The sequence below is a fragment of the Trichechus manatus genome, unplaced genomic scaffold (assembly GCF_000243295.1).
Source record: "Trichechus manatus latirostris isolate Lorelei unplaced genomic scaffold, TriManLat1.0 scaffold00018, whole genome shotgun sequence".
NCBI lineage: Eukaryota > Metazoa > Chordata > Mammalia > Sirenia > Trichechidae > Trichechus > Trichechus manatus.
Window position 1 is genome coordinate 7,453,724 of NW_004443954.1, and position 10,633 is coordinate 7,464,356.

Below are 10,633 nucleotides of genomic sequence, written 5' to 3' on the forward strand. Positions count from 1 at the left end.
AAACAGAGTAGGAAGAAGGACCTGGTGTTCTACTTCTGAAAGAATTGGCCAGTGAAAACTTTGAATAGCAGTAGTACATTATATGGTATAGTGCTGGAAAAAGACCCCCTCAGGCTGGAAGGCACTCAAAATACGACTGGGGAAAAGCTGCCTCCGCAAAGTAGAGCCGACCTTAATGACATGGATGGAGGCAAGCTTTTGGGACCTTCCTTTGCTGATGTGGCATGACTTAAAATGGAAAAAAAAAATGGTTGCAAACATCCATTAATAATTGGAATGTGGAATGTATGAAGTATGAGTCTAGGAAACTTAGAAGTTGCCAAAAAAGAAATGGAACACATAAATGTCGATATCCCAGGCAATTAGTGAGCTGAAATGGACTGGTATTTGGTCATTTTGAATCAGAAAACCATATGGTCTACGATGCCTAGAATGACAGCATTCATCGTCAAAAAGAACATTTCAAGATCTACCCTGAAGTACAACGCTGTCAGTAATAGGATAATATCCATACCCCTACAAGGAAGACCAGTTAATATGACTATTATGCAAATTCACACACCAACCACTAAGGCCAAAGATGAAGAACTTGAAGATTTTTACCAACTTCTGCAGTATGAAATTGATCAAACATGAAATAAAGATTCATTGATAAATACTGGCAAATAGAATGTGAAAGTTGGAAACAAAGAAGAAGGATCGGTAGTTGGAAAACATGGCCTTGGTGACAGAAATGACATCAGTGATCTCATGATAGAATTTTGCAAGACCAGTGACTTCTTCATTGCAAATACCTTTTTTTAACAACATACATACGACCGACTATACACATGGACCTCGCAGATGGAATACACAGGAATCAAATTGACTACAGCTGTGGAAAGAGACGAAGGAAAAGTTCAATATCATCAGTCAGAACAAGGCCAAGGGCCGACTGTGGAATGGACCATCAATTGCTCATATGCAAGTTCAAGATGAAGTTGAAGAAAATTAGAACAAGTTCACAGGAGCCAAAATATGACCTCCAGTATATCCCACCTGAATTTAGAGATCATCTCAAGAATAGATTTGACACATTGAACGCTAATGATTGAACGCCAGATGAGTTTTGGAATGCCATCAAGGACATCATACATGAAGAAAGCAAGAGGTCATTAAAAAGACAGGAAAGAAAGAAAAGACCAAAATGGACTTCAGAAGAGACTCTGAAACTTGCTCTTGAACACAGAGTAGCTAAAGCAAAAGGAAGACATGATGAGGTAAAAGAGCTGAACAGAAGATTTCAAAGGGCAGTTTGGGAAGACAAAGTAAAGTATTACAATGAAATGTGCAAAGACCTGGAGATAGAAAACAAAAGGGAAGAACATGCTCGGCATTTCTCAAGCTGAAAGAACTGAAGAAAAAATTCAAGCCTCCAGTAGCAATATTGAAGTTAAAATATTAAACGACTCAGCAAGCATCAAAAGAAGATGGAAGGAATACACAGAGTCACTGCACCAAAAAGAATTCGTTGACATTCAACCATTTCAGGAGGTAGCATACGGTTAAGGACCGATGGTACTGAAAGAAGAGGTCCAAGCACTGAAGGCAATGGTGAAAAACAAGCCTCCAGGAATTGACAGAATACCAGCTGAGATATTTCAACAAACAAATGCAGCGCTGGAGGTGGTTACTTGCCTATGCCAAGAAATTTGGAAAACAGCTATCTGGCCAACCGACTGGAACAGATCCACATTCATACCCATTCTTAAAGAAAGGTGATCCAACAAAATGCAGAAATTATTGAACAATATCATTAATATTATACATAAGTAAAATTTTGCTGAAGATCATTCAAAAGCAGCTGACAGGGAACTGCCAGAAATTCAAGCCGGGTTCAGATGGATCTTGGCTGAAAGCAGAGAATACCAGAAAGATGTTTACCTGTGTTTTATTGACTATGCAAAGGCATTTGACTGTGTGGATCATAACAAATTATAGATAACATTACAAAGAATGGGAATTGCAGAACACTTAATTGTGCTCATGAGGAACCTGTACATAGACCGGGAGGCAGCCACTCAAATTGAACAAGAGGATGCTGTGTGGTTTAAAGTCAAGAAATGTGTGCTTCAGGGTTGTATTTATTCACCACACTTATTCAATCTGTATGCTGAGCAAATAATCAGAGAAGCTGGACTATATAAGAATGGGGCATTAGGATTGGAGGAAGACTCATTAACTACCTGGGATATGCAGATGACACAACCTTGCTTGCTGAAAGTGAAGAAGACTTGAAGTACTTACTGATGAAAATCAAAGACTACAGCCTTCAGTATGGATTACACCTCAACATCAAGAAAACAAAAATCCTCACAGCTGGACCAATCAGCAACATCACGATAAATGGAGAAAAGACTGACGATGTCAAGGACTTCATTTTACTTGGATCCACAGTCAATGCCCGTGGAAGCAGCAGTCAGGAAATCAAACGAGGTTTGCATTCAGCAAATCTACTGCAAGAGATCTCTTTAAAGTGTTAAAAAGCAAAGATCTCACTTTAAGGACCAAGGTGTGCTTGATCCAAGCCATGATGTTTTCAATCGCCACATATGCATGTGAAAGCTGAACAATGAGTAAGGAAGACCAAAGAAGAATTGATGTCTTTGAATTATGGTATTGTTGAGGAATATTGAATATACCATGAACTGCCAGAAGAACGAACAAATCTGTCTTGGAAGAAGTACAGCAAGAATGCTCCTTAGAAGCAAGGATGGCCAGACTTTGCCTCACATACTGTGGACATGTTATCAGGAGGGACCAGTCCCTGGAGAAGGACATCATGCTTAGTAAAGTAGACAGTCAAAGAAAAAAAGGAGATGGACTGACACAGTGGCCACAATGATTGTGAAGGTGGTGCAGGACCACGCAGTGTTTCACTGTGTTGTCATAGGGTCACTATGAGTCAGAACCGACTCGATGGCACCTAACAACAACATAACAACAGTATTATATCTCCCTGGTGCTGGGCTACCACCACCGATGCTCTGACAGGGATCATAACAGAGGATCCCAGGCAGAGCTGGAGAAAAATGTAGAACAAAATTCTAACTCACAGAAAAAGATCAGACTTACTGGTCTGACAGAGACTGGAGAAACTCTGAGAGTATGGCCCCCGGACACCCTTTTAGCTCAGTAATGAAGTCACTCCTGAGGTTCACCCTTCAGCAAGATTAGACAGGCCCGTAAAACAAAACGAGACTACAAGGGCACACCAGCCCAGAAGGCAGGAGGGGACAGGAAAGCTGGTGATTGGGAACACAAGGTCAAGAAGGGAGAGTGTTGACATGTTGTGGGGGTGGTAACCAATGTCACAAAACAATATGTGTACTAACTGTTTAATGAGAAGCTAGTTTCTTCTGTAAACCTTCATCTAAAGTACAATAAAAAAAAAGTATTATATCTCATATTATATGTTGTATATGCTATTCCTATATTGTTTAGAACTTTATTTACTTCTTACTAGACAGTCATTGGTCACTCTAGGTCCCTGCTATAGGTAATAATTTTTTGTATTAAACTTTCCCCATTCAAATTACTCTATAGTTGATCTCTCCTGGTTGATTCCAGCCTGATACAGACTTTTTAACAAAGCTGGCTCCTGTAATGTAAAGCCTAGAATTTCAAGTGCTGCATTGACGTCTTTGAGCCTGCAAGTCTCCAAAGGCCTAACGGAGAATTCTCCTGTTCTCACCAAATATGCCCTCCACTCAGCAAGAAAGGCACCCCACCTGGCTAGTTCCCGTCAACTGGACCTAACAGGTTTCAATTCCTTGCCAGTCTGTGGAATTATTCAAACCAATCACATCCAATCACAGGAACCGGGGGACACCCCATCCTCTTGTCACCACAAAGCCTGCCTTCCATAGCCCTTCCTGGCTCATTCTGTCCCTAAGTGCAATCCCATGTGGCCCTGAATGCTGTGCAGTGTCATTCTCCCTCAGTCTTTGAGTATTTGTGACTCGTTGCTGTTGGTCTCATTTGTCCAGTGTCAGGTGTTGTGTATTCAGGAATCTCTATTTAGGACAGGGGTTCCCCTTTCATCAACAGTGTGAATAGGAAGTGGTTAGAACAGCTTCTTATTGTAGCCATACTAAACACAGACAAACAGAAAAACCACGCTCTTTAAAGGGAAAAATGTTGTACACAGGAGTGATCTATTGTATTTGTGACAAATCACTGAAACTCAAAAACTAATGAAAAGTAGAGATGGTTTACCAATGCTATTTTCCAATATACTTTCTCTAAGAAAAATTAATACGTCTTGAATTCCCAAACTAAGGGGTGAACTAAGGCCAAATTAAGAGAGTTTCCAGAAGTAGAGTATATGCAGAAATGGAGTGTTAGAGGTAGGTTAGAAAAATATAGAAAAGAACTAACCATGTTCAGAGTTGCATACTTCACATACATTATCTCATTAAAAATAAAAAGAGATTAAAAAAAAAATAAAAGAAGATTTAAGCTCTGAGGAAAGGGAACAAGTGATGGATAGGAAATAAGATAAGAAGAAAATTGAAATTCATAAATCGTGAAAACAGACATATAGTTTTCCTTATCTACACAAAGTAGGTTGAAATTTTTTAAATGACTTTTTTAAAGAAATCAATAAAGAAGATTCTGGGAACATAGTACTTAAGTAAGTGTTTTGGACTTCTTTCTTTTGATCATTTTATTCCTCCTCTGGAGAGCAGAGAGGACCCTTACATGCATTTATGAGGCATCAGATTCCCAAAATGTGGGTGCTGGGAGACAATTCTCCACTGATCTCTCTGCACATCTTGTGAGCAAAGCCAGAATGCCCTCTGTTCTGTACTATGCTCTCAAGGATGTTTTTTACAGCAAACAGCCTCAGAAGATAGAGGCAGTGTCTCCCTCCAGAGAAAAGGCAGGTTTGCCTACTATCTTTGAAGATAGAGCAAAGGGCAGGCATGCTTACTGCCCATTATAAAAGATCCCAATTCCATACACTCCTGTAGTGCCACTCACTGTATGTGCTGGAGTCATCTGACCCTTTTATTGCCCTGTGGGAATTGGGACTTGAACTGGTACAAAAGTGCTGAGAGTTTGGCTATTGCTAATGTTGCAAGTAATAAAATGTCCTTCATATATGACCCAGGATTCTCATGTCTTCTACCAGCAACCATGAAATTGTGGCAGACTAACTTGGTAACTTGCAAGGAAGGTGAAATCTCAAGCCCTTCACATGTGCAACTCCATGATTCTTATGTTTCTTGTAAACAACCTACAATTGAATTTTGTTGTTGTTTTTAAATCTAATCTGACAAACCCTGCCTTTTACAGAAGTGTTTAGGCCATTTATATTTGATATAGTCATTGAATGAGGAGACCTAGTGATGCAGTGATTAAAGCACTCAGCTACTAATGGAAAGGTTGGTTGTTCGAACCCACCAGCCACTCTGTGGGAGAAAGATGTGGCACTCTGCTTCCATAAAGATTTACAGCCTTGGAAACCCTATGGAGATATTTCTACTCTGTCCTAAAGGGTCACTATGAGTCGGAATCGACTCGATAGCAACGGGTTTTGTTTGTTTTTTTAGACCATTTATATTTGGTGTAATTATTGAGTACCTCTGCCTGAAAAACTTCCTTTAACATTTCTTGGCATGCAGGTCCATTTGTTGTGAATTATCTTTTTTTTTTTTTTTGGTGGTCTGAAAAAGTCTTTATTCCATCTTCATTTTGAAAATTTTTTGAATTTGAGGTTGGTAGGTTTTTCTTGTGATATTTTAAAGGCATCCTGGCATTACTTTTCTGGTTTGCTTAGATTTTGGTGGAAAGTCAGCTGTCATTCTTATCTTCGTTCCTCTGAGAGTAATATTTTTTTTTCTTGTGATGGTGTTTAATATTTTTTAATCCCAAATTTTAAGCAATTTAATTATGATGTGCTGTGGTAGGTCTTTCTGTGACTCCAATTACTTGTACATTAGACCATTTGATATTGTGCCACAGCTAATTGATACCCTGTTCAATATTTCTCAGTCTTTTTCTTTGCTTTGCTTTGCTTCATTTTGGAATACTTCTATTGCTATGTATTCAAATTCATCACAGCATCTAATCTGCTGTTAATCTGATCCAATGTATTTTTTATTTCAGATAGTATATTGTTGATCTCTAGATTTTCTTTGTGTCTTTTGTGTATCTTCCATTTCTCTCCTCATCATGTTCATGCTTTCCTTTACTTTCTTTAACACATCAAGCATATTTATAATAGCTGTTTTAACATCTTTGCCAGTTCCACCATTGCTGTCGTTTCTTGTTCTTTTTCTACTAATTGATTTTTATTTTGGTTATGGGTTACATTTTCCTGCTTTTATGCATGCCTATTAATTTTTTTGGGGGATACAGACATTGCAAATTTTATGTTCTTGTATTCTGGATTTTGTTGTGCTTCTTCAAAGATTGTTGAACTTTATTCTGTCACGCAGTTAACTTGATCAGGATAAGTTTGACAATCGCTTTTTTTTTTTTAAATTGTGCTTTAGGTGAAAGTTTACAGAGGAAATTAGTTTCTCATTAAACAATTAATACACAAATTGTTTTGTGATATTGGTTGCCAACCCCAAGATGTGTCAACACTCTCCTTTTCTCAACCTTTGGTTCCTCATTTCCATTAGTCCAGTTTTCCTGTCCCTTCCTGCCTTCTAGTCTTTGCTTTTGGACTGGTGTGCCCATTTAGTCTCATATACATGGTTGAACTACATGTGTTATTGTTTGTTTTATAGGCCTGTATAATCTTTGGCTGAAGGGTGAACTTCAGGAGTGACTTCAGTACTGAATTAAAAGGGTGTCTGGGGGCCATATTCTCAGGATTTCTCCAGTCTCTGTCAGGCCAGTAAGTCTGGTCTTTTTTTGTGAGTTAGAATTTTGTTCTACATTTTTCTCCCACTCTGTCTGGGACCCTCTATTGTGATCCCTGTCAGAGCGGTCAGTGGTGGTAGCCAGGCACTATCTGGTTGTTCTGGACTCAGTTTGGTGGAGGTTGTCGTAGCTGTGGTCCACTAGTCCTTTGGACTAATCTTTCTCTTGTAACTTTGGTTTTCTTCATTCTCCTTTGCTCCAGATAAGGTGGGACTTGACTTGCTTTTGAGGCTTGCTTTTAAGCTTTGTTAGGGCAGGTTCAGAGCAGCCTTTAACTTAGAGAGAACTTACCCCCACAACTAAGGTGATACTCTTTTGGGAACTCTGCTTACGCCCTGTGTACTATGGTCTTTTCACTATGGCTGGTTGGAATGTGAAGTATTCCCAGCCCTGTGTAAGATCCAGGAATTGTTTGGCCTACTGCTTTCTAGTGGTTCTTTCTCTGGCTTTGGGTAGTTTCCTCTCATGCACATGAAGATCAGTACTCAGCCAAAGACTCAAAGGGATCCCTTTGCAGTTCTCCAGATCTTTCTTTCTGTGCAGCAACCTCCTCATTGGTACTCTGCCCCACAAATTCTAACCACCTCAGCCCATCAAAATGTCAACCTCTGTCTCTTTAACACAGTGAGACCGCTGGGCTTGGTTTGGGTTCCTTTCCTGCTCTGTGGCATGGAAACCGTCTATGGGCAGTAAGCTCAGCAATCTAACATTCATCTTGTTTATTTCCTTTCTCTTATGGATAACAGTCCTGTGCTGCCTGTTGCCCAACATCTGAAAACAGTTGATGCATATTTTTTCTCCAGTTTTCTATTCTTTACAGTAGCAGGGCAATTCCTGTGGCAGTTAATCCTTCATGAGTGGGAGGATAATCCCTTAAAATAGATTTTTAATACATTGTTATATTTTAGTGTCTCATTTTATTGCATTTTTTGCACCTATCTATACCGTATAATGTATACATGATATATGTATCATATATACATTCATCTCATATACTTTGGACATGTTATCAGGATGGACCAGTCCCTGGAGAAGGACATCACACTGAGTAAAGTAGAGAGTCAGCAAAAAAGAGGAAGACCCTCGACAAGATGGATACACACAGTAGCTGCAACAATGGGCTCAAACATAACAATGATTGTGAGAATGGTGCAGGATAGGGCAGTGTTTCGTTCTATTATACATAGGGTCATTATGGGTCAGAACCAGCTTGATGACACCTAACAATATGAGTGAAACTGGGCTTTTAAAAGTTCTTTATCAGAACTTCCGGGCAACATGGCACTACAGTCAGAAGCACCACACCATCCCTCCACAGCAAAGATAAGAAAAACTAAGTCAAACAGAGTCACACATCAATCTTGAAACCCTAAATATCAAATGAAGAGATAAAGAACTCAGCCAAGCACCGAATGGAGTAAAAAACTGACCGAGAACAGAGAGTGAGGAGAGATACATGCAGAAGTCTCCTATCAGCTACCGCAGCGTGGAGCCACCATCTTGGACTCCTACTGGAGATCAGCGAACGGGGGTATGAAAAAGCAGCTTCACAGAGCTTCCAGCAGGAGACAGAATAACCGGTAACCAGCGATATAGGCTTTCCCATCCCCCATCCTTTTTCATCGCCACTTAGCCTCCTCTGCTTCCTGCAGCCACAGTCTCTTTGCCGGGAAGCACAGCTTCACCCAGGTGTTGCTTGGATTCCACCCGCCCGCACTGGTCAGCTCCCTGAGTGCCTTTTGTTGGCTGCTGGTGTTGCTTTTTTCTGCTTCTTTACATTTCTTCCTTACCTCTCACCACCTCCCCCTCCTTTCTCTCAAATACCTGGCTCCATGTGCCATCTTTTCTTCTTCCTGAAAGGCTGCGAAACACCGCTCAACTGTGAAATTTCTTCACAGCCCGTGCTGCCATGCTGGTGGGACCCCCGGGACTTTTATTTTTTTATTTGTGTGTTTGCTCTGATTTGTTCTGTTTTGATTTGTTTGTTTGTTTTCTTTTTCTTTTCTCGGCTTGGGAGCCCCTTCTAGCTGGGCAGTACCACACGGTTTGGAAGCTTCTCCCTTACGCTGTGCAGACACACAGGGACATCCCTGGGGGCATTTCTTTTTTTTGGTTGTTTGTTTTTGGGTTTTTTGTTTGTTTGTTTGTTTCTGGTTTTTTTGTTTCTTTGTTTTGTTTTCTTCTCTCTCTTATTCCCGTTTTGTCTTCCTTCATTTCCAGTTTTTCGATTTATTTTTTTTCTTTTACCCTTTTTTTTTTCATTTTTGTTTTTCCCCGTTTTTCAGTCTCTCATCTCTCCACTCCAATAGCAAGCTCCCTTAGCATTCTTTTTTGTTTGTGTGTATCTTTTTGGCTCCTGTTACTCTCCCCTCTCTCTCATCTTTCCCAAACCCATCTTAGCTCCACACATCACAATCTACCCCCTTCTTCCTCCCTACCTGCACTGTGCATTGAACGTCACACTCTCAAGCAGCACAGGCATGGCCTACTGGAACCTGCCCCGTACTAATTCCTGGTCTGCACTGTCAGCCCTGGTACATGCCACAAACAACCCATCCCAGCAACTCCCCTTCAGCTGGACCTGCCCTGCTGTACCATACCTGAGTGACTGACCCTGCCCATTGGAGAAGGAGGTGAAAACTATCGTGCCCACAGACAAGCAAACAACAAAGAATGCACAGTCTGCCTGCTCAGACATAACCAAATAAAACAAAAAAGCAGGTTGAAACAAACAAATCTACAATCAGTAAATGAGGAAAATAACCACTGAATGCCCCAAAGACAGCAGACAATATCAAAACATTTACAGAAACAGGACAGGATAGTTCCAGTAGGGGTCCGAAATAAGACACCAGTTGACCTTCCAGTAGAAGAAATGGCACTAGATGTAACTGATAGGAAATTCATATCTCTAATATTCAGAATTATCCAAGAGTTGAAGCAAAAAGCAGAAAAAAAAAGACAAATTCATGGAAAATACGACCCCCAAAAATGGAAGAAATCAAGAAAATAATACAGGAACAAAATGCCAAAAGAAATTCACAACTAGAAATCATACAAAAACAACAATTAGAGAGCCAAAAGATAAACAACAAGATTTCAGAAATGGACAGTGTCATAGAAGGGCTGAGGAGCAGGTTTGAAACAATGAAAGATAGGATCAGCAAAATTGAAGACAAACTCTTGGATACAACTCTGAGGAAAAATCAGAAAAAAGAATCAAGAAAAATGAAGAAACCCTGAGAATTATGTGGGATACAATCAAAAGCAAAAATATGCGAGTGATCAGAGTTCTAGAACAGGGGGAGAAAACAGAAAACACAGAGAGGAATATTGAAGAATTGCTGACAGAAAACTTCCCCAATATCATGAAAGATGAAAAGCAGACCATCCAAGAAGCTCAACGAACCCCATATAGGGTAGACCCCAAAAGAAAATCACCAAGGCATATCATAATCACACTCACTAAAACCAAAGACAAACAAAGAATCTTGACAGCAGCTCGAGAAAAACAAAAAGTCGCATACAGAGGACAAACAATAAGACTAAGTTTGGATTATCTGGCAGAAACCATGCAGGCAAGAAGGCAATGGGATGACATATATAAAACCTTGAAAGAAAAAAAAATTGCCAGCCAAGAATAATATATCCTGCAAAACTCTCATTCAAATATGATGGTGAAACTAGGACATTTCCAGATAAACAGAAATTAAGG